We start from the raw sequence: 23,881 nt of genomic DNA on the forward strand, positions 1-23,881 counted from the left end.
TTCGACGTTCTCACCGAGTGTGTCTGGCCATCTAATTAAACCCATAATTACGGTCGACATGCATAATTGGATCGGAAACGACTCGAGCTGCGAAGATCAAAGGTCCACGACCGATTTCTTTCGTGATCCACGGGACACGAGAGAGAAACGACCCGGGATGGGAGTGAAAGAGCTGGAACGAGAGAGAGAGAGCACGGATCGAAATACTCGTTGCACCTGAAGTCGAACGTTATTGTTTTAGGACCAGGTAGATAGAATTTAATAGGCTTCGGACACGCTTCGAGCAGAGGGATCTCCACTGGACCGAGTCCTCTTCGGTCAAGTTTGTAGGCAGGATCTCGGTTTCCGTTTACTTCTTATTTTAATTTCGTTGGCTTCTTCATCTTTCATTCCTCTACCTGGCCATTCTTCTCGCTCACTATTTTTAACATTGTGAGGCATACCTCTGGCTTCTCGCTGTGCTATTATAGTAGTATCTAAGTAATTTTTCTTTCCTTTTTCTTGTCACTCTGTTTTTGCTATTACTTTGTTCCTTACTTTGTTTTATCGCTCTTGTATCTTTCGAATCTTTTTTATCCTTTTATTTTCTTGTTTCCTTTTGCTTAATTCGTATCGTTCGATTCACTTTTTTTTTTAATATTTTTGTTTTTTTTTTTGGCACGACGAGAAAAGCATTAAGATTGAGCAGCCCGGAAATAAATTGCGGTTTTTAACCCCTTGCAACTCGAGTTACCCGGTTTCGCGTTAGCAATTTGTATGAAGATTCAAAGGTAACATTAATAGATATATCGCAAGAAGTATAATATACTTTTGAATCCATTAAGGATCTTAGGTAAAATCGTAATAATGTTATCTTTCTTTCTTTCGCATACCGACTTCCTTGTAATATTTTTATAACACTATGTAAAATATTAAAAGTTCGTTTATCGATAAAGATAAAACTATCTGCGTCGTGATGTCCATTACCATTAATTTTCTCATGATCGTGATCAGAAAAATCCGTATAATACTCACGCTTCGGAATACGTTAATTTTCTTTCTAGATAATTACTTCCTAACACGTAATTTCCAAGAGAAGATATCTCAGATAATATTTCTCGCACGGATATTAAAATACGATTAAACGGGCCGTAAAACCAAATAATTTGTTGCAAAGTCCTACATTAAAAGATTATTAAAAAGGTAAAACACGCGGTAAAACGAAACCGGTCATTTACCCCGGAAAATTGTCGACGATCCACGACGATGCACGATCCACGCGAGCTACAACGGAGCTAAGCTCGAGCTAATTGCTATCAGCATCTTTCTTCGAATGAAAAATCGACCAAATCGAGGAGAAACGAACGAACGAACGAACGAGAGAAAAATATCTGTCAAATTACACTTGTCGCCTCATCGATAACCAACGCTAATTCTCCATCTGTTCGTATTTTCTCTCTGCTCGAATTTATCTCTTTCCGGTTTTTGATCTGGACTCGCGCGCCCGCTGTCACGGCTCCGATTCTTTTAATTCCGTCGAGATTCCACGACTTTATTTTATCGCATGCACGGCGACATTTCTGTGTCTTTATCGACCAGTTACCAGTAGTATTATCGGTCGAACCAATCGGTCTCGATCGACAACTTTCCCCTCTCTCCCTTCTCCCGTCCCGCTCCACCGGTGTGCGTCTTGTCTCTTCCGTATCTGCCAACAGTCTGCCAACAGATCCCCAAAGCCGTTCTATGCGTCTTAATAGCGCGTTAATGCCCGAGTCGTCGAGATATCGAATCGAATTCGCCTCTCTCCGCTTCCCCTTCGATTATAAAACCGCTTGCGTATTCTCCATTTCGTATCGATAATCGAGATCTGTTTTGCAACAGGAGAAGAGGAGAGGGAGAATGGGAGGAAGGAGTCGTATGCTTGCGTTTAAATTATAATATAAGAAGTAAAATCGAGGATACTCCAGATTCCGTTGCGTGGTTGCTTGCTTGATGGTTTTCTCCCTTTTCTTTCCTTTTTTTTTTTTTTTTTTTTGATTTTTGTTTGATCCTTTTCTCCTTTTTTTTTTTTATTTACGAGAAGAGACCTCGGCCGCGATTCACCGATAGCAATTAGAGGTGGGCGGCGCTCGAATGCAATGGATTTTTCGGTTTCTCGCCGGCACACCGTCCCTGGCAAAACATGTTTGCCAATCTCTGACACGCCTACAGAGGGGAGGCTTTTTCAATTTTTACCAGTGAAAATAACGCAGGCCTCGAGAAGAGGAGTTGCATACGTATACGCAACTTGGTTCGAGGGCAACGAGCGCTTTCATCTTCGATAAAATTCGATGAGAGCGGTCGATTCGCTGGAATATCGTGGGTATGTGTTTAAGGTGGTATTTAATTGATGGGTAAATGCTCGGTGGTGCTCGAGGGTAATGTTCTATATTGTTGGAGGGCGAGGTGATTCCATTAATGACGATTTTGTGTAGCAATCATTTAAGATTTGCATATTTTGCTTCATAATTATTGATTTTCAATTATTTTGAAATATAATTTGGACGTCCTAGATTGAATTTTTTTTATAAAAATTTGTTACAAATTATCGAGATATAAAATCTGTTGCTTAGAATTAACTTGGCATTTCAAAATATCTGAAAAATCTGAGCATCGCGCATCTTGATACGAAACTTTAAATATTACAATCTATCTTGAAAAAAAAAAAATAAATCAAAAAAACGCAAAGATAAAATATCTTGATATTATATTTTTAAAATATCTTAATACTCTTACTAATTATAAAAGTAAATAAAATCGAAACAGGTTGCTCTAAAGTAGGAAAAAACATTTCGTTTATAATACTTTATCTAAACTGATTAGCCTCAGAAAAATGAATGCACATCGTCGAATATTCAGGATCAGAGAAATTATAAAAAAGAATTCCTCGATAACCGATTCGCTTAGTCGGTGTATCAAAGTATCACTTTTAGAGTGGGCATGAGCGAGACTATAAGTGTACTCGAACAAGTTGCTTCTCAACTAGCCGGACAACTCGTAAAGCAACTGCCATACGACCAGAAATTAACGTGGAAGACGAGTACCAACCGAAGAATCCAAGAGACGAGTAGCATCCGGTAGCTTAACGATCGAATCGAATATCGTGATTCCAGAGACGAGAGAAAGGGCTTTTATATACAAGCTTTGCTCCTAATCCTTGACTAATGATCGTAGACGGAGAGTGAGATATAAAATAGTAGAATAAGACGAGCGATAAATTTGATAATCAAGTCGATAAAAAATCGTTAAGTGCGTTATTTCGTTCGAAGAATTTTGGTGTAATTTCAGATTAAAAGAGAAAAATAACGTTTTGTTAGAGACGTTTTGATTAATGGAGGTAAGGTGTTCCTTAAGATTATTATATTAATATTTATAAACTGAAATCACGGCTTACACGATTGTAACGAGTCTCTGTCAATATTTATAGTATTGAATATTTCCTTACTTCGAATAATAATATTTACATTTCGAATAATAATATTACGTTCGTATATAACGTTTGTATATACGATTTTATAATCCATATTACTTCCTTACGCGGTTAAGTGAAGACGGATATATATTTTGCAAGTGAATTTGATTTGTATAATATCTTTTTTTAATATTTATAATATCAAATTTTTTAATTTAATTATTAACTTTTTATAAACTATTTATTACAATTCTATTTATAAACACATCTCTAAATATTGATATATTTGTGAAAATTTCTCATTTGTAATAAACAAATACCAAAAAAATTTCACAACGCTTCGAAGAGACTCAAAATCTTATCCAGATTCCACCAACAATCCACACTTCCTTCCATAATTTCAACATAAGTGCCATAAATTCCTACGCTAAAATTCATTTTAAACACAAACCTCTTAAGAAAAATGTTTCCCTAGGCCTAACTCACCATGGCCGTTTTTAAAAACTCTTAGAGCAAAGGGGATAAAAAGAAGGGGACAAAAAAAAATCCCTCTTCTTCCTACGACCAACTGCTCGTTTCCAACAGTCCTCCAACGCCGATAAACCACTCCCTCGAGCCGATCCCGATCATCGAAAATTCTACGATCGAGCGAGCTATTAGCTCGGATGCTGTAGCCACGATTCCCTTCTACTCGGAAACGTCCCAATTACGACGAAATCGAATGGAATTCGTGGCGTTGCTCGGATTTATGACAGGCCTTGGCCAAGCTTTACCGCGAACTGGTCGCAGAAAAACTGGGAGAGGAAAAGTGGCGCGGTGGTTGGAACGCGCGCTTCCGGTCTTTGAGAGGCAGACCCGTGAGGGTTATATATAAGTGTCGATCGTAACGCATCCGATATCGTGCATCGACGCTTCCCCCTCTCCCTCCCTCCCCGCTTGAACGAAAATTATTGGCGGTACGACAACGTTGAATATCAGGTCGGACTAGACTTTAATGCCACGATGGAATGTCGTAGAGCGTACGTGGTTCGAACGACTAGTTTACCAGTGGCCGGCCGTCCATTGCACACACACGTTCGTACGAGTCCGCTCAGGCAAAAAAATTAGCGCACGATGCGAAGCGGCGACGGTTATCGCAGCCGCCGCCGCCACCACCAGGCCGGCAACTGGTCCCAGTGACACGAGAAACTCCGTTAGATCGAAATGAAAGTTTAACCGTGGTACGCGAAACTTACCATCGACGACGAGCTTGTGTGCTATTCCCCGGCGCAAGAAAATCGGTGGTATTTGGTGTCAGGGTTTGGAATTTTAGATTGGAGGAGATGTGGTATTATACGGTGGATGGGCAGAGAGATCGACCGGAGCGCGTACTGTTGACGGAATGGCTTAGATCAGTGTCTCTCAACTTGGACGGATCGTGGATAAAAGGAGGAGTATCGGTTTCTTGGGATTCTAATGATTGTTTTTGTTATTTCGTAGTTATTCACATAAAGAAAATTTTGTAATAAAAAAATATCGGAGATTCGTGCGATGAATAATATTGTATATAATTTTATGTGTATGTGATCAATTCCTAATTAAAATATTGTATTCGATGTATGTGTTAAAAATGCATTGTTATGTAATTATAAGAGGAATGGAAGCTTATTTGATTAAAAAAATGGTCGTGTCTTAAAAAATGCTGAGAAACACTGGATTAGATAATGCAAGAAATCGATGCATTATTGCAATCGATGGTACATTCTTGAAAGATTTGTGGTATTTGTTTAGTCATTGTAAAAGAAGTATATGTTGTAACGTTTCATAAGCATTCAACTAAATTTGATTGTTCAAATATAACGAGAAATTAATGACATCCTCTGTGAAAAATTGAAATTCATAAAATCATAAAACTTAGAACTTCGTAATACGCGTAAAGTAGAATTAATTTCGCAACAACTTGTTCAACTTGAAAATTCAATAATCGCATTATTCTGTATCACGGAATGAGTCGGAGTCGATATTTTAAAACTTCGTGATCAAAATTTATTGTTAATACCTAGACTTTAATATGACGTACGAGAGTGCTTAGATATATTTAGTTTCCCTTAATCGTGATAAAGTGCTTCGTGAAGTTTTGGCGAAAAGTCACGAAGCGATATAACTTATGAAGGGTCGAGAACGAGTTTGGACGAGCCCTATTAAAATTTTAAAGTGGAGAATGCATAAGCAAACATGCAAATTAATTGACTATTCTACAACGCAAGGAATAATTCTGTTTATAGATCGAGTTTTAAAACACGGTGATTTTACACGTGAAAATTTTAAAAGAAAGGGAAAAATCTATCTTCCGGAGAGAAACGTTTCCAAGCATTTTACAAAATGAATTAATTTAGTAAAAATATCCATAAAAAAATCGCTTCGCCATCCCAGTCGGCCTAAGAATACGCGCGTTAAGCTCGTAAAGCTGCACGCACGCACCCCTTACGTATCCAACTTAAATATAGCGGCCATCATCGAACCAAGATCCCACGGTCGATACATTCTCCTCTCTAATAACATATTATGTAAATCCATTAAGGATATCCTATCCACCACTTCCAACAATATAATCTTTTGCACAATATCGATCGATAGTTCGTTGTTGAACGAGAGTCGGTTATCTTTTCCTATTTAATTTTCCGAAAAGAGAAAAACTCGATCGAGTAGAAGGCAAGATGGAAAAGGCGAGAGGAAAATAGGGAGAATGATAGGGAAGAAGGGAGGAAAGAGCCGAGGAGAGAGCCGGTTACAGAGAAACGAGCTAGGAACGGGAGCAACGAACGATAAACTGTCCCGTGTGCACGGATCGATCCATCGAAGGAATCGTGGATCGATCCTCTGGTTGCAAGTTCGACATAGTTGCATGCAGAATCGCGAGCAGAGATTCATTCGTGGCGTGTCCTCACTGTGAAATCTCATCGTGATGCCACGTATATACCATGTAATTATCGAGTAATTAGCCTCGAGTTGTCCATGCGTTTAGGTGACACTATGTAACGTTTGACGAGGCGGTGAGGCAAACGCGATTTGCAATTCATGAATACGAATAGTTAATTCGAACTTCCATTTTTTTTTCTAGAATGGAGTAAGAGTTTTTTGTTGAAAATTGTGATATCTTATGAATAGCACGTAATTGTGTGATTTCTATCTATGGATCTTAGTGATTTAGAATAGAATAAGAATTAATATAATTGGTACTTTAATAAAAATTACATGATTCGACGTATTTTATGTCCTCTCAATAATTAACTAATTTTCGTTTGAAGATGAAAATTCAAACGAAATAAGATGAAATAAAACGAAGAATTCTATTTATATGTTGTATTCAAATATATTTAAAATACTAAGATAATAAATTTAATCGATGATCAAATTTCCGGAAAATTTTTAAATTCTTCTAAAGCTGAGATTTGAAAGTATGATCATGACATTTTTTAATTAACAAAGAATGGTACGTATTTCCTGATTTCAACGAGTTCATAAAATCTTCTTTAGTAATTAAAGATATCTTTTTCTACTTTCACTTCTGCGTTTAATATTTGAATATCAAGCGGTTTTATTGATCAATAATAATTCTTATTTTCACCAGAAACAAGCATCCTTTTAAATAGATGAAACGTGCAATTATGTGCATATAAAACATGCACACAGGAAGCGAACATTTCTGGTAATAAATTTTATATACCTATAAGAGGTTCATTAGCCATCTACTATATTTATATACCAACTTTTTCACCACTTATTTGACTCCTTCGTACTTTCCAAACTAACATCTGCAATTACCAGAAGCCACTGCTTCTTTGTAATGCTTAAAAATTTATTATTATAGATCGAAGAATTATGTTTCAATTATTTTCCGCTAAAAAACTATCTTCTCAAGTTCAATAATCGCAAACTATGCTAAATTCGTTATTAAATATATTATATTCACACAATGACAATCACAAAGAAGATAGTTTCTTCAAGAGAAATATTGAAAACAAGGCAATCATCGATATATTGTAATTTTTATTAAAATTCCAAAAAGATTATTTTTCAAAACTAACGACGTATTTATTTCGAAGTATATAATTTTATATCGTTATTCCGAAAAAATATTTAAGAGTATATGCATTTTCACGATATTTTCAACTCAATTATTATTCATACATACATGTTAATACATACATGTAATGGCAAGGAAAATTGAACTGTAACAATTCTATTAATAACTATATCGCGATAAATTTCATTTCTCTTCCTTTATTATAATACGAAATTAAGAAACATCACGAATATAGATAATCCATACACTCCAAATGTGTATAAATATATTTTTATTTTCGTTCTTTGCACACGTATAAGTGAAAGATTATCTCTATTTACATTCTCGTGTTACACATGAAAATTATTCGCAGAACAAGAAATGAATTTATTAAAAAAAAAAAAATACTATGGTTTACTGTAGAACACTGAGAGTAACAGAGTGGGATAAGAAATCGTCGTGGCGTGAAATTACATGCAAATCGAGGCGTGAAAGACACGTTTTCAACCTGAATGTTCGTTCGACGGTTTACAAACGATCACTCTAGATCGAAACACGGTTGCACAGGTGCGCATCCACGATCAGCGAAGGGATACAGCAGAGCGGAAATGTCGACGGATGCATCAACGGAAACATGCGTCGACTTTCTAACTATGCACCGTAAGGAAACGCGGTAAATCTTAACGTGAATACAAAAAAAAAAAAAATCAAAAAGAAATTATTCTGACGCACGTCCCTTAAGAGAGACTCTGAACAGTTCCGGAAGAGTTTTTTGGGGTTTAAGATTCAGTAACTCGTACCGACTTCTGATTTCACTGATAAGTTGGAAAACGTTTTAGGAATAAATAATGGTAAGGGAGTCGCCGCCTGGTCCGTTCGTCCTGTCGTTCCGAGTTATGAAATTTACATGAGAGTGATGAACATGATGGTTATAGTCGTGGAAATAATCTTTTGTTCGGCGTATCGAAAATTATGAAGATATTACGTACATACGAATTGTTATGATTTCTACAGATATCTCGAAGTAAACCTATTTTAAGAAATTTATTTAATAACTTGGAGAGTGAATATCGAGAAAATCGCGTATATAATGGTTCGCGAGCAAAAAAAAAATACTATGCTTCCCTAAACACGTGGAAAATTAATAAAATGACAACCAAATCGAGAAGAGAAGGATAATAATTCTTGAATTGAATTATAACACAGTGCTCCGCAAAGATTAAATATCTAAGAACAAAGTGAAAAATCTCGTAACATCTTGTATCTTAAAAGAGACAAAAAAAAACCATGTCTTCAATTTTTTTCCACCTAATAACTGTACACTCCAAAACAATCTTTCCCATTGATAGCGCATAAAGGATTGAACACACTCCCACGAGTTTAGTTCCCGCGTTAGTTTCTCGCTCGAAACTGTACATCCGCGCCACTGTGAATCACCGCATATCTCAAAAGCTGGACGTGCACAGCTACGCCACAATGCCGATCCTATACACACACACATACATACACACGAGCCAGCTGCGAGTACGGGAAAAGCGAGGAGTAAAAAGAGGGATGAAACGACAGACGCAGACGCTCGGCTAAACGGAATAGAGATATTTATTGGCGTAGCTTGTGTCGCCTCTATACAGCCAATTTACATCTCGAGTCACACGCGTAAAGATAAGTTGTCGCGTAAGAGGAGATACATAAGCGGGACGGATAGATCGCGGGGGGCTCCGTTAGAACGCGGAGGACCATTAAATAGGGGTCCGGAGTGTACACGCACGAATAGGCATTGATTTGTGCCTCGATACGTGCTACCAGACTCGCGAATTGCCTCACGAGGAATTAACGAAACGTATCTATTAATTCTGCCAATTCTCACGGCCGAATACCCACCACCGTGCTACTATTATTAGGCGAGAGTTATGCAGCGATAACGCCGAGGCCTATGCGCTTGTTGTACCGTTGTGCCTGCTTTTATTGCGCGAACACGCTTCCCGATTTCTCCCCTGCCCTTCTCGTTTACGACGATGAAGCTAATTACTTAGCAAGCTACTGGGACGGGCTGGGTTGGTTGGTACTTTATCAAACATTTATGGCGTTATTTTGCGATTTGAGAATAATGTATGCGTTAAAGGTTTCGTGATTAACGATTTGGTGATATTCGAGATGATTGATTGAAAATTCTACTGAAAATATTGTCGATACTGCGACGAAAGATGTATTCATGATGTGGAAAGTTTGAGGATATTTTAATTACTGGAATTCTTTATATTTATCCGTGAAAATTTTGCATAAATAATTATTTATTATGAGTTAAGTGCAATATTATAATATAAATTAGAATTCGTTTCGCGCAAAAAATATCCACTAGTTGCGAATATTTATAATTTTTTTCAGTTGACATTCAACCGCTATGATCTTGTGAACGGATATTACGTCGTAGTATCTTCTTGCATGGAAATGCGAGAAGATCTTATACCATTCAGGTGTGTAGAAATCAACGAGTTTAGCCGCAATCTTTTTCCATCTCAGGAGTCAAAAAAACATAGCACGCATCTTAATTTCTACATCACCATTTTAATAATATTAAATTTCTAATCTGAATTGAACTCGAGAATTTCAACTTTTTACTTGAATTATCGAAACTTGATTGCAATTATTAATCCACATAATTATTTCCAAACGAATAATTAAACTTTAACCCATAAACGTTAAACCAATAGCCCGAAAACAAAGCAAAAGAATCTCCCTCCGTCCTCCTGCATCAGCATTAATAACTTCATCAGTGTATGAAAAGGAGAAATAAGAAAAGGGGTGGCGGCGGGGCAGGCAGCACGGTGAACGGAATTCATTCTGGAGCGTCGTAAAAGTGGACAAAAAGGATCGGTACGGTCGTGATCGTCGATTTTCAGGCCCCGTCGATCGGGACAATGGTAGAAGAGAGAGGGAGGGCCCCTGTTTCGAACAAGGAGCGCGTTATGGTATACGGGCTATATGCAGTCAGCTATACGATTATTTTGCGCGGCCACGGCAAGGCCACGCCACCACCCTATACCGAGGTGACAGAACCTTCTTCTTCTCTCGTCTAACCCGCGGTCAACCAGGAACCTTGAGGAATTCCTGAACCGTTTAAAGGACCTCCATCGAAAAAGCGCAAAACGACGAAAATGCGTGGCACAAAAGAGATCCAAACGGATCACAGGTCAACCGATGGCGATTTGATTTATGCTGCGAGTATTCCTCTCGCATTATTGTACCCTTCTCGGTCGTTTTTTTTTTTTTTTACGATTGGGAACCGAATACCTTTCTGCTTGCATATATATATATATTTTTATGCTTTCGAGGTTTTTCATCTTTTCCTATTTCCATTCGCGAATATATTGAAGTATTGGTATTGATCTTTTGATAGATATGTCTATATCGTTTAGAGAGATTAATATCTAATTGTGTAGATTATCAAGTATTACTAAGATATATCATATCTTATAATTTCATATCATTTGTTAATATTATTTTTTTGTTTCAAACTAATTGAGAGAAACTGACTCTGTTTAAATTAATTCCCTTAGTGTCTTGTTTCTTCGTGGAAGAAAGAATCAAGATATGAAGATTTGTTATTGTACTATCAATTAAAGAAAATTGGAATGATTGGATAAGCGTGAAAGTGAAGTACACTCTTGAACGTTTCGAGCGAGCACGAAAGGAGCTGACTAACTTCATCGGAACGGTATGTTTTTCGATAAATATTCTGAATTGTCAAGTGAGTTTGCGTTGCAATTGACCCACTGTGAGTCTCGAGTGCGCTCGATATTTAGTTGGGACTTTGAATAGACACGAGGAAGGGTTGTTGGCAGGTGCCCCATCGATAAATCTTTTGATATTCCTTCTGGTAAATATTTATACATACGCATAATTTCTAACAGGGAAATTCTAATAGTTTAATGTATCGACACATGATTATAATCATGCATTTTAATCCTTCTCTATTTTATCCTTTGAGATAAATAAATTAAAAAAAAGAAAAAAGACTAGAGAAGATTATTTAAATTACCAAAATAGAAAGTAAAAAAAAAATAGAAAAACTTTATAAAATATTTAAAGCACATTTACGATCACCTGTACGAAAGGCTCGAATATCATATCATTTGCGTGTGCAAAGTCGATTTTCACGACTTCGAAGGAAAAAAAAAAAAAAGAAAAGAAAAGTATCAACGCGTTTCCTCTCTCGTATCGTAGAACCACCAGAGACGAGCTGCAAAGTAAGCACAACTCGACCAAAGAGAATTCTCGAGACCGCTGATCGCGACTACTTGCCACGCATACAGCGTTAAGTGTCTGGTTACAGGTGTGTCTTAGGCGAATTACACATCGCTCGTTTCCTTTACCGTGTGTTCCACGGAACACCGTGATTAGCATTCGATCGTCGGGTATCGGCGTGTACATGTTACGTAAAACCGATCACGAATCGCATTCCACGGCGTAATTATTAACACAATGGGTGCATTGTTAAAGAGAGGAAGGGGGGAAGGGTCATAGTTTAATTATGCTATAATTGCAATTAACGCAGGATGTAACGAAGCGCGCGAACATTCAAATTGGGAAGAAGATCTGTGCCGATTTTCTTCGTCCTCTCCATCTCTCCCCTCGTGTTCCACTCTTTTTTTCTTTTTCTCTTCGTTTTTTTCGTTTCTTTTCCATTTTCATCCCGTTTCTCTAATGCTTTGCGCGTTGTATTAATAGTTTCGAGCAATTCGCGTTACGGGGAAGGGTGATCGCGGTTCATCGACCACCGGGCAAAAACTGGCCACGCTCCGCAAATGGAGACATATGCGGTTAACCTGCTGCTCGCTTATTTCTGCGCGCACGTCATTATTATCGAGTGATTACGCGAGATCAAAGCCTGAATAATAAATTTAAGAGCCGCTTGAAATACGTGGCATTCTTCATTTTTCTCTTCCTACATTAAACGAGGATAAATGTAATGGAAAAGTTTATCAATATCGATCTCCGTATCTAAATTTATTATATCTTGCAGAAATTTATTTTTCCTTACTTTCTTCCTTTATTTTTCTTTATTCTGCTTATTCGTAGTATTCGTCTTAGTCATACAAAATTAAAAAAAAATTCTTAGATAATAAAAATCTTCCTCCATAACCACAAATTTTCATTTCTATAACCATTTGATCACCATGCTGTGAAATTCTTCTGAGAAATTATTCGAGCGACTCTTGCTCGCGATTCCGCAGCCTCCATGTCACGAATAAGCGAGGGAACTCGCGGACGAGCACAAGGCGCGCGTTTGAAGAAAAAAAAAAGGAAAAAAAGGCTCGCTCGGAACAAAGGATCGTAATTTCGCGATACTGGACGAAAACGAGCGGTGAACGGCGTGGAGAGATCGGTTATCGACGTAAGTGACACACATCGGGATTAATTAATCGACGTTTCACCGCGTCTCCATCCCGATTGATTTATAAGAACCGTTCCGAACACGCGAGAAACCGTGTTGTTTGAACACTGACCGGCGTTCAAGAAAGCTGACAAATGGAGAGCAATTCGGGCCGTGGAAAAAGAGTGACAAACTGGTCGCACATGACGAAATTCCTCGAAAGCGAACCGGGGAATTAAGATTTCACGCTCGTTCGAATCTAATTAGCGTTATTCGCGTGTGATACAAGAGGCCACGTTTTCTTGTCTTTTTTTTTCCCCCTTCTTCTCGTGTCGCGTGTTCCGTATAGTTGTACACGAGGAGACAAGAACGAGGGGAATATTGAAATGCAAACTTCTCATAAATTTCGATATAAATTCAGCTTCGAGTAACGGTAGAAAACGAGAGATAAATATATCGAGATGTTTATTACATATTTACGGTTGGTTTTTTTTTATAAGCGGTCGTGGAAATTCTTTCATGGAAATGTACGAACGTAGAAAATGGGTCTACTAAAGGATGCAGGTGAGACACAGCTTTGAGAATGGTTCTATCCGTCTTTGGTAAAATAGAATAATAAAATTTATGAGAGGAGACAATATATATAATATATTGAAGGAAATAATAAAATATTTTTACCAGGAAGCAATCAAGGTAAGGTATATTTAAATTATGATTAATGTATTTACAATGAATTATTAAAAATTGAATTTATTATTTGATTAAATTTTTCAGATATTGTTAACTTATCATGATATTATATGTGCATTAAAATCATTGCAATTTAACGAAATTAATAAAAACAAATCACCATATAATATCATTCATCAGATTAAAATATCACGTTGAATAATTTAATCAAATAGAAAAATTAAGAACGATTTCGTCGACAGATTCTTTATTAGACGTTATTTAAATCGTATATAGCCATGTTTTTTTTTAAATAATTTATGAAAATAGCTACAAGAATCATTTATAAACCGTGAAATTTAGAAAAATATAAATATATAAAAGAAAACATCGTGATTCATCGAGAATTTAAATTCTGTTCTTTTTAAAAATAGTACATGATACGAGAATATTTTTGCCTTGAACTTTTCAATTTTCCTTACTATTCTTGCTCGAGAATTTGTCACATTTCGGTTATATCGCGAATTAACGGGACAAGGGTACTTTGACTACTTAACACAAGTACGACATTTAAGTATGGCTGAGTGGCGCCAGTATGCGCGTTTGCGAGGGTGAACGTTCTTAAAAAGAAAGAAAGAATAGCGGGCCACGGTGGATGTTTGAGAGAATTCAACGAGAGAAAGTGCATGTCTATTAAAATTCATAGCAAGTCGTGATTTAAATAATAATCGAATATTAAAACTAAATAAACGTGAGGGATATGAAAAAAAAAAAAAATTAAACGAATAATTGAAAATTATAATAAATCAAAAAAAGCGAATAATGGAAAACTAAAAGATGAATCAAAAATATATTTCAAATTGCGTTGATTGAAAAGATTGAAAAAATAAATTAACCAAAATACCATAGAAAAATAGTGAAAAAATACAACCACCTGAATCTATCTACAAGAATAATAAAGCACTAAAAAGCTCTATCTTTGAAAATCTTGAAAAATCAATTTATATATCTTTCTTCTTTAAACCAAAAATTAAAAAAAATATTCTCGATTAAGTATTAATATGCAATAGAACACCCACTCACGTTCATAATATCTAATTTATCGAGATACGATTCAGATCTTATCGTGGATTACCTAACACGATAGAGTCTCATCCACAGATTAAACTCGTAGTATTTCTCATTGACAAGCTATAACATGGCTAATATATTTCGAGACACGGGAGCGTGTTGAGCAGGTTTCCTTGGCCCGGTAAGAAACTCATCGAACCGTATATGAAGATCGAGATGATAGATATCGCGATTTCCTCCGCGATCAAAGAAATTCACGTGTTCCACGGGCCTTGTGTTACTTTCCCTCTGCTTGGCAAAAATTATTTTTTACCAAGTTAAACGCGTTGCATCGCTAATTGCTCACGAAATATCGATATCGAGTTAAACGAGACCAATTTATTAATTGATATAAGCTAATCATCGACGAGTTTCTATCCCGACGAGGACTCGAAAATTGATCCACGATGGTTGCTATCACTACAGATAGAAAATATAGCTATAAATCGAGCATGCGTATGAAATTCTTGATCACAGTTGAATTATTAGGGAAGTGTGACTGGCACGATTGAACTTGTATATGCTTAAATTGCAAGCATTTTACCTTGAAAGAGATTACTACTATCGTACTATAAATACGATAACACTGCTTTCACTTATATGGATAATATTGTATGAACAATTATAAGCGAAAGAGTATAAGATTTTTCTTCTTTTTAGAAATAATCGTTATTTAAAAATTATTTAAAAAATATAATGCTACGGATGTTAATTTTTCTTAACGCGTTAACTACAACCATATCGATTCCTTTAATAAATACGATCCTTTTCGATTTTTTTAATTTTCTAAATGAATCTCTCGTTCGCCGCGAATACAATAATCCTAATAATTATTGAAAAGAAATATAAAATATAATGGTACACATTCCATCCAACTTCTCGCTTTTAATTACTTTCTACTCGAAAGGAATTTCCTTGACTGGGAATTGCGTAAGGCAATTAAAGCGATTTCATTAGTTCCGTTGATAACATTCATTTGTAACCACGCGCACTGTATACTCAACACAGCGAGTAAATTTCTTCAGTGTCGAGAGATTTCGTAAATAAACCGCGAGAATCTTGTTCCCCTGGAACTCTATTTAAGAATACTTCCGACCGGTTAAATGATAAAACATCGGCTTCTGTATTTTTAGCGCGCGCGAAAACACGTGGAAAGTTATTTATCAAAAAAAATTTTACACGAGTGAAAATCTATGTTTAGCGATGTGGACAGAAAATGTGTGCCACAAGCGGTTCCATAGCCTATATCGCGATGCACGTTCAATTAAATTTCTAGTTTTAAATTCGTATCATCATTATGCATAAAGTAAAACGTTGCTTCGGGGAGATAACGTTTCACGAAATATATCGATCTCTCGTTCCACCTCGTTGGTCTCCATGTTGTCTATAATTATGTCTAAAGAGGTTCTACTTTGCTTGTACTAATATTTAATCTTTTATTGATTAGAATTTTTACTTATTGTAATATTCCTCGATGCCGTGCATGTTGATGTTTCACTCGATTTTCATAATGCAAAATTATAGGTTTGTTATATATATATCCTACTTTCTCGTTTATTCGAGAACAACTTGTACGTATTCGCGTTATCTTCTGATTTTGCTTTGAATTCGAGATATAAATTTAACAAAGATTCGCCTATATTATATGGAACTTATATTATATGAAACATCCTAATTTTATTTGCATGGGAAGATTAGATAAAAATATTTGTATTCGTAAATTACAGAGAATGTGCATGCATTAAGGATTGGAAGAATAAAAGTATCATATTGCCAGTAAATTATCTGTTACTTATTTACACGTTTGATAAAATTACCTCATTTTTTCGTTTCAAATAAGATAATGATTATCATCATAGCACGTTTCCTCATTTCTCTTTCATTTTTATTACAAACCTAATATTGTAACTAATCTAACATATAATAACTAATTCTGTATTCTGCTTATATCTGCATCCATTTAATATCTGTTATGTAACATCATATCATAATCATTCTCGCTTTTTTATACCATACGTGAAATAGCCTTAATTTGAACACAAAGTACACCACAATAAAATCAAATTTTTAACATAATATAACATAATTGTTCATCAAAAAAAAAAAAAATTATTACCGTACCTACTTCGAAAGGAATTACACTATCCCTCAGATTCCAAGCTAAGATTATCCTTACATTCAAAGACACCCCGTATACGCACATCAAGACCTGCTCGATTGCGCAACGAGTGAGCAAATGAAAGTAATCTCTCCGCAACCACGATACACAGGCCAAACGAGATTCGAGTCCCTGGTTGAACAAGGGCAAACATCGCGACGCGTAAATCACCGGAATGATATCGCGTCGCCTTAATCACCGGTTCCATAAACATTTCGGCATGTTTCGTGTAATTTTATACTATCACGGAACGAAGATGTAACAGCCATAAAATACGTAAAGAATTAGATACCAAATACGACGATTCCGTGGAAAATATAATTTGGAAAAGGTACGAAAATCGCCCAATATTCCCAAACCCTTTTGAAATATAACACGTTGAAAAAAAAAATCGTCGTTGTGTATACGATGTGTACAGTGTGTGAAAAAGATATCGAAAAAAATATTGTTTCGACGTAGCAAGGAAGCCTGGTAACGAAGAACAATGAACACCATGTCTAATACCAGCATTCAACCCCGTGAAGAATGTATGTGCACAGATTCGATCTCGTATTATATATATATATAGTCCATCATAAGTTATAATGTTCGTAATTTTATAAATTTACTTAGGTTTCCTTTTTCTTAGGCAGGTTTAATGCTTGCTTATATCTGGATGATAGTTATGTTTGTGGCAGCTCTCGTTTTCGTGATTGGATTCCTGTATCAATTTATTTTTTAAGGTATCGAGCAACATCTATGACGATTGACCGATTGAAATTGAAATATTTTATCAATGGTGAATTAATTTTTATTCAGGTAATGGAATTATTCTCGTTTGAAATATTCAGTGGTAAAATTTGTGGTATTCCCTCATTTTTTTTCGAAAACGAGATGAACGAAGGAAGCACGAAATACGAGAGATCGTACTTATTTAATGAATTCTCAAATTTGTATATAACATGTAATATACATAATATTATGTTTTAATGTACGTTTCTTCTCATTTTTTCGATATAAAGAATTTAATCCAATTTTTTTCAATTTATTACATTTTCGCTTGATCGATTAATTATTAATAATATTAAACAATAATTGTACCATAAAATATTTTATATTGTATTTTAAACAAATGTAATCTTTTTGAATCAATTTATTAAATATTATCATTACTGTTCAATATTCAATATACGATAATGTATATATAAATCTTTTGGTTTTGTTTTTATATATCTCCCTCATTCTCCATCAAAATGAAATCTCGACTCTCAAAATATGATTTCAACTGAACTTATACAGAGAATCTCGCTCACAACTCACACCTACATATTAATTAAAAGTTATCGATACTCGGTCGTCGGTCGAAACATGAAGCTAATTTAATTTAAGAATAAAATTTTTTTAAAAGATCGAAGTAATTCCATCTTAAGTAACAGCCGCTTTTGTAATTTAATTGGACGAGAGAAAGGACGACGGATATGGAAATACCGAAGACTGTCGTTTTCAAACGTGGTTCGAGGCTTCAAAGTGGAGCAACTGTCAAGATAAGGAAAAGTGAATCGACTGCTTTCACGGTTGTGTTGAATTCTGTTTGAGGATCGTGGATTAAACGAACGGCCCAATTAGTTCGATTCATCCACCAGCTTGATATTTGTACAAAATTTCCATTGATGAAATATTCGTAACGATCAACAGCTTCGTGTTGTTCAACACGATTGGAGGAATCCCGAGTTTGAAGCAAATAAAATTTCACTTTTTGATCGACGCAAATACGCGAACCGAATTTCAACCGTGAAATATTGAATATTTATTGCACACGAGAAATCGATAATTACTATTGTATGGAAAATAAAGAATTTGTAAACGCTGTATACAACTTCGCGATAAGAGATTATTCAAGTCTTTCTATATTTTATACATTTTACTTTGTAATGAATAAAATTGGGAAAATTTAAAAATAAAAATTGAAAAAAATCTTTATTATAAAAACTAAATTACCGAATCCAGAACAAAATTTTGATTTATTTTAAAAAAAATATTTTAATATTTACTTTAATATTTATATACAACTATGTGAAAACACATAGTATTATATAAATATAGAAAACACATATCTGAAATATTTATAAAATAAAAATATTTTAAATATCATCGATTAAAAAATTTATCCAGTGAAAAATAAAAGAATTTGACTACAAAAGATTCGAAATATATAAAATATAAATCGTCAAGCTATATAAATAGAAAATATAAAGATGATATTCAAAATATGTAATAAGCAATGCTAACATCTAAATTCATCTTATGTATCTCCAAGATAAATTCCTGAGAATCAAAAATATATGTTTTCTGGATTATAAATCATGCATATCGATTTAAAAAAAAAACACCACAAAAGAAAGAATAATTGGATAGTTATTAGGATTTAAATCCTTCCAAATGAAATTACCAATAGGCTGCTGCATCGTAATTCATTAACGCCTGTTTAAATCATATATAAGACAGATAGCCAGATTCCAGATAAAAACTTGGTTTTCAAAGTATAAATCGATAATCTATTGGTTTCAAAAATGCAAATTCGCGTTGAAATAAATTCCAAGGAATAAAATCTTATTTTTTGAACGAATCTTTATGTTTATTATTATCCTTATTATTATTTATCTATCAAATTCCTATATTTTTTAAAGTTAAATTCTTTTAAATCATAATAGAAAATTTTAACATTCCCTTTTTCTTAATCAAATCGATTCGAACAATGCAACAGTATTTAACTGGAAGAATAATTAATGTTGTCATCGTGAGAGATCGATTACAATATTAATTATATTATTAAAAAGAAAATCAACTAAAATTATTACTGTGACTAAAAAGCCGCAATTAATTAGAAGTTAATAATTTATAATTCGATTTAAAATGATTAAAATGGAATAATTAAAATTTTAATATTATAATTTAATTAAACTTTCTTGTTTACAATATCGAACAATATAAAAATCTAGTGAAGGTTGTACACGATATTCACGGTATGTATATCCTTGTCTTTCAAGGCTCAAGTATAACTTTTACGACATCCGATTCATTCAAATATCAAAGTATACTTGCATAAGTACATTCCTGAATCCTATAGATGTTTTGGAATTCAAAACCAGCTTGTATAATCAAAATACTTTGCAAATACAGAAAATGAAACAATATCTTTTCTGACAAGTAATCGAATCCTATGAAATAAAGACTGTGTAAATAATAAATACAAAATATTTCAGAAAATGATTCAACATCTAAAAACAATAAAATAAAGAATGTATCCTATTTGATCTTATTTATGAACCGTAACAAATTTTCGTAAAATATTAAATAAATATTAAAATATTATTCATCGCTATAATTCGAAGGAATAAGAGTATGAAAAAAAGAAATGAGAAGAATACCGAAATTAAATTCATTAGATCTTTACTTAAGAATTTCAAATTCATACAAAAAATATTGAAAAAATAATCACAACTGATAACTGCAATATAATCATTGAAATGTAAAGTATTGTATATCTATTGTATACCATTTTAAATATCTTCTACGAAATAAAATGATAATAATAAAATGCAAAACTTGCAATATAAACTTTTCTTGTTATTTCTAGATGTTGAATCAATTCCAGTAATACTTTCTACTTAATACAGAACATTCTATTGATTAATTTCATTTCAAAATCGAAAAATGGAAAAAAAAATATAAAATACAAGCTCCTGCAAATTATAAAAAATATACAACTTTAAATTTTTAAAAGAAATTAAAATTGTATGTCTTATTTTCCATAAAAATCTCAAAAAAAAAATAAATCATTTATTTCTATCAAAAATAAAATTGAAAAAATAAATAAATTATTTATCCAAAATGAAAATGAAAAAGTATCTATATATCGATCATAAACATCAAGACAGCGATATAAAAGAAGACTTAAACCCATAGAAGCTTCCTCTCGAAGCCTCGCGTCTAAATACGAGCCCTATCTACCGCACGGATCTAAATCCTTGTAAATCAGAACCATCAGGAGATGGTTTCCAAGCGTACTCGCGATCTTCCCACTTCTCGCGGCCCATTCGTTCCATTAACGGTGAACGCACCTTTGATTTTCAGCCTCTCCGGCCTTCTTAGCCCTTTTTCGATCTCGCTCTCTCGTGGAGGAACACACGCACGAGAGCACACGCTTATCCACGAGCGTATACGCGACAATAGCGGTACCAAAGTCATTTTATTGTCGCGCACTTATTGTCCACCACGTATCGCGGCTCGTAAACACTGTCCCGCCGTTGAAAGCATGCTCCGTGGGCAGATTTCGTAATCGTTTAGAGGTTACGCCGAAGGTTAGCCCTTCTGCCGTGACCACTACTTCCCTGCTCGTCATTTTCGTCGTTACGACGCATTGCGGATTTTCGAGGACAAGGAACGCTTCAACGATAAACAGAATGGCTTCGATACACAGAACTCTGACTAATGTCAACGACATTCCGCGGTAGAAAAACATTTCCCAAGTGAAATTTTTTTGTTGTTATACCTTGAGGATATAATCGGATCAACTGAATGAAATTCGTGGAATTTTACTTGAGAATGTTGACGATTCTATCCAATTCAACCATGCTTTCAATATTCTAATTACGTTTCGTATAATTTCGATGTATCAAGAATTTTAATATTTATTGATTAATGATACTACTGATAAAATATTATTATATAAATTTAAAATTTATTTTTAAAATCAATAATAATAAGTTAAAAAGTCTGAGATATCAATTTTGATATAGAAATAGAAATAAATCTAATAATTTGTTCCATAAATTCTCCTATATGGAGAATATATGGAAAAAGTATATTAAAAATGCGACATATTTATTTTACAACAGTCACGTCTTAAGTGAAGATTATTAGCAATGAGATAATTATAACACATGGCCTTTATTTATTTTGCCATGTGTTACAAGAGAGCAAAGTTATAACTGTTTATAATGTTTGCAGCGCAGAATCGTATATAGCTGTTAGAGGTTAAAATGTCGTGTTTGCCGCGTCTTTATCTACCATAGCTATGAGCTAAAAAATATGATTTTTATAACGCAATACGCCATCGAATAATACGAACTATAAAAATCTTATACACTAAACGCTAATCGAAACGAAAATTACGCGAAATTGAGAACGAAACGGAATGGAATTGATCCATGTTACGCCAAGACGGTGATAATCGCGCCATTGTGATGAATTAAACAAATCAAGTGAAGTTCGTTACTTACCGGTGACGAATGTGTAGAGGTTAGCCACAAACCATGCTTCTGTTCAATCGATGTATGACGATTAGCAGAATATAAATGTTGAATTGGCAGAATTGTAGAATCGAGGTGGTCCGGGACAACGATGATTTTCAGTCTTTTTCTCCAGAAGGCACAAATGTCACCACATCGAAACACGACTCACAGGATCGAGGGGGCGGCGTGTCGTAAATTGCGTCGCAATCGTTCGCGTCCCGAACTTCGTTATACGCGGTGTGTCAATGAATCGAAAAGAAAACACCGGGAATTTTGGGGAGTGGATATAACTGAACGTGAGCTTCGATCGATGTCCGTGCGCAGACTGCCCGCACCTCGGCTGCTGCCGGGCGTTCGTCATGTTGCGGTCTCGCTGGGTCTTTGTCGATCTTGCTTCGTCTCTCGCTCGGTTACACTCGGCTTCCCCACTATCGTCGATTGTACCGTCTCACTTGCACGACGCGCGCACTTCCCCCTTCGAAATAACACTCAGTTTCGCCGTTCGTTCGATGCCACGACCGAACATCGAACATTTTCCACCGTTTTCCACAAATTCACACTGCACAACGTGATTCGCACGAGCTTTTCCATTTATAATGGCTAACAATTCGATGCGTGCGCAGCAGTTTCGATATATCGTTGCGCGCGCCACTAACCGTCGTAACTGCGAGTTTCGAGAAGCGGGCTTTCCAATCGAGACTGTTCGATAATTAGAAATAGAATGGGCGGAAAAATGCTCTCATTTCAAATTTAATAAATTGATTTCAGCAACGATTTACCAAATAATGATTTACCAAAATTATGAAAAAGAAGGCGTTTCTTTGGAATCTATATAGAGTTTTTATTGTTTCTTGAATTCATATTTTAAATTTATTGCAATTTTATTTTTTTTTTTTGTAATTCAAGTAAATTTGTACAACAATCTTTTATTTATTTATTTTATAAAAAAATCTATTTTGAAAAATTCCTTGATTTCTAAATAAATGTAAAGCCATTAATAATTTTTTTTTAACATACTTATACATTATTTTCAGTTTTATAATATAATTTTCAATTTTAGTTATTTTCAATTATTTTACTTTAATCCATCTTCTGCAAAAACAGATTTTTCTTTCTATATCCATATTCCTAAAATGTATTTCTATTGCAAAAGATAAAAATGAAATTAAACGTTTTCCGTTTTCCATAGATATTATCCACATATTTATGTATGCATTCACAGTGCAATCTACAATAATTTATATTCGATTTCTACTTGACTACTGAATCCTGCTGTGTACATATCATGTACATTATGTCAACTACATATGCCATGATTTATGATTCTGTTCAGAACAAATAATTTTCTGTATTTTACGTATTCCATTGAATGTATCGATAAGAACATAAAATCTCAAATACCTATTTTTCTATTACGATGAATCTATTATTTCCATTCACGTTTTCATCTTATTTCTTTCCAAAAACAATATTTCTTTCTAATTGAATTTCAATCATTAATTATCTTAAATTCAACTATTGATCCATTAAACTTTATACAATTATTTATATTAGATTAGTTGCGTTACAACAAATTATTTTTATATCTTTATAATTCTGTTTCGTTAAAAACAGCTTTCAATTTTAGAATGAGATCTTTTTACAAATAGATTAATTTCTAATTTCGATAAATCTAGCAATATTTTCATGTTCATTTCTAGACATATCAGTATTGCGATATTTTTCTCATCCTAAAAGGCCAAATATATGTATATTATTACAAAACTAAAGGAAAAAATGGAGAATATATAAACAATTGCAACACTTATTGGTTAATGTTCAT

At 34.5% G+C, this 23,881-nt stretch overlaps 1 protein-coding gene and 1 long non-coding RNA gene across 3 annotated transcripts in view; one reads left to right on the forward strand and one right to left on the reverse strand.

The window, feature by feature from the left end:
- Nucleotides 1–22,648, reverse strand: part of LOC107994060 (uncharacterized) — a 101,776-nt gene extending 79,128 nt beyond the window's left edge. For both annotated transcript variants that reach the window (XM_017050820.3, XM_017050819.3), the window contains exon 1: nt 22,048–22,648. The gene's annotated coding sequence lies outside the window, so the exon portion shown is untranslated. The remainder of the gene's footprint in view (nt 1–22,047) is intronic.
- LOC114577006 (uncharacterized) lies at nt 16,946–17,942 on the forward strand. The gene is made up of 3 exons (XR_003696668.2): nt 16,946–17,313; nt 17,415–17,508; nt 17,585–17,942. It is a non-coding gene; the product is annotated as an uncharacterized LOC114577006 (long non-coding RNA).
- Nucleotides 22,649–23,881: the final 1,233 nt, after the last annotated feature.

Source organism: Apis cerana, linkage group LG2, assembly GCF_029169275.1.
Source record: "Apis cerana isolate GH-2021 linkage group LG2, AcerK_1.0, whole genome shotgun sequence".
Taxonomy (NCBI): domain Eukaryota; kingdom Metazoa; phylum Arthropoda; class Insecta; order Hymenoptera; family Apidae; genus Apis; species Apis cerana.